The sequence below is a fragment of the Micropterus dolomieu genome, linkage group LG10 (assembly GCF_021292245.1).
Source record: "Micropterus dolomieu isolate WLL.071019.BEF.003 ecotype Adirondacks linkage group LG10, ASM2129224v1, whole genome shotgun sequence".
Classification (NCBI taxonomy): Eukaryota; Metazoa; Chordata; class Actinopteri; order Centrarchiformes; family Centrarchidae; genus Micropterus; species Micropterus dolomieu.
In genome coordinates this window covers 12621040-12623434 of record NC_060159.1, presented here as the reverse complement: position 1 = coordinate 12623434, position 2395 = coordinate 12621040, and positions in this window count along the sequence as shown.

Genomic DNA, 2395 nt, shown 5'->3' with positions numbered 1-2395 from the left:
AACATCCCATCTTCACTAATAACATTTATTTTTTTCTAATTCCATTACAACTGAAACCCTTGGCAACTGGAATCTGGGATTCAGTCATTGCTGTGATATGTTGGCAAGTTAATTCTGTTATTCATTTACTGGGGGGAAATAAATTATAACTACAATGGTTTCAACTACATACAAATATGGTACTGGTGTGAATAACTGTTATCCAACATTTACATAAGTGTCATTATGTTCCACAGACAGAGGAGGTGATTGTAGACTAATTGTTGATTACATCAGCAACCTTTATGGACACATGACTTAACTTTTCTGCTGCCTGTTCTGTTTGGATCTTCACCTAATATATCAAAAAACTGTGTCTTACACTGGGCAACAGCTCTCCTGCTAATTTACCGTAAAGTGCCAAATGGGAGAAGATTTTGCGGTGGATCTTCTCCAGGCTCTTTGCTCCCTCACAACATTATCAGAGCAAGAACACAGAGCGCACTGCTTCCAAAGAGCAAGAATACATTACAGGATATTTTATTGGTTATGAGTGATCGTGCACCACCTCACTGCTCCACCGCCACAAGAACCACACCTTTGGATTCAAACTTACCAAATATCAGTCACCCCATCTTGAATGCCTTACAACAGGCCACTGACTCAGGTTTGTGCAGTACACCGTTGATAATAATAAACATTTTTTACCTTTACTCTGTAGCTAACCCTGCTCTATGACCTCCCTGGAAAGGCACAAGCAAAAAGATTATTTCCCCCCGCAGGGATCAATAGAGCATCAGAAAAAAGCTTACCCTGTATTTCTGCTACCTTGTTGTTTTATACACAGACACGAGACCAAGAAAAAAAGAGTTTTTTAATGATTTGGTGATTTGAAATGGATGGAGGGTGAGAGTTGAAGGGATGTGGGGATAAGGGGGTGAACAGTGAGGGATGAAGGGATGAGTGAAGAAATCAGGATGGATGGGCTGTTAATGGACCAGTTCCAGCTGGTGGCGGGAAGACAGGAGGCAACCAGGGGAGTCGAGACTCTGAGTGGGGGAGCCGTCTCATATACTCCCGTACTGTGATCGGATTGAGCCCCCAGCGATTTCTGTATTCAAGCAAAGGAGAAAGAAGGGCAAAAGGGAGCTTGGGGGGGTGGGGAGGGGGCTGAGTCAAAGGGGAAAGAAAGCATAAGGTGTGCTTAAGTGTTAGCGGCATGGTCTTTGACCATGGTGTTTGCAAGGTCTTTTGGATAGCTGAGTGTGTGTGCATGTGTGTGTGTGTGTCTGTGTGTGTCTGTGTGTGTCTGTGTGTGTCAGTCTGTTTTATCTGCAAGGTATGGTGCTGCAGCGTATATGATTTAGTTAGTAATTAGGGAATAGAGACATATCCAATTATTGGGGTTGTGAAATATCACCCTGTCTTAGTAGTTATTCCAGTACTGTCTCCACCCTGCCTTATTATTACACCAGCTGCATATATGATTAGGTGTGTGTGTTTAAGAGAGAGAGAGAGAGGGACAGAGACAGAGAGAGAGAGAGAGAGAAAATTCCGTATGTGTGTGTCCATGGAAAGGCCCACAAAGGAAACTCATTTCTGCTCATTGTAGATTATAGGTGGCAGGACCACATGCCCGTAGGAGCTGTAGCCAAAGCCATTGCTGACAGTCTCATGACACCCGGTGTGTTTGTGTGTGGCTGTGTGTGTGGGTCCATGTAGTGGAAAAAAAATCCATCTCATAATGTATTTTTCTCCTCCTGTCTGACTTTAAGTACATGGGCACACACACACAAAGATAAGTACTAGGCTACATCATAAACAAATCATACCACTCCTGCAGCTCCATTGTACATAAAGTGGAACGTCATCAATCAGATATATGCACTTCTGTTCTCACAAGGAAGTGTAAATACATAGAGGGCTGCAATGGTGACTGTTTGTTTGTCCTTTGTGTGCATAAATGCGAGCATGCATTTGAGAGAGTGTGTAAATCTGCAAAATCATATCACACCTATTGAAGAAGCCACCACCCGCTCTGCCTGTCACCAGGGGAAACAATCAGGGGCCATTCTGTGTCAGAAACTGGAGAGCTGCTATCTCCAACCATCTGGGAGAGGAAAAAGAGAAATACTCTGAGGAGCTTTCCGAAGGCTGCCAGAAAAAAAATGAACAGATTTCTGATGTGGAGGTAGTAAGAGAAAACATTCACTTCATAGAGACCATAGAGAGGGCACTCATATAAACGGCATAGATTGCTATCTGCTCTGGGCGGAGGTGATGACAAGGGAGACTGCAAAGTGAAGAGGACATAAGTGTTCTCACGTTTACCTTGCAAGCACAATGTGCAAGTATACAATATATTATGCATGGGAAAGTGAGTCACAGGCTGAAATATGATTTGCATTTTATTTCA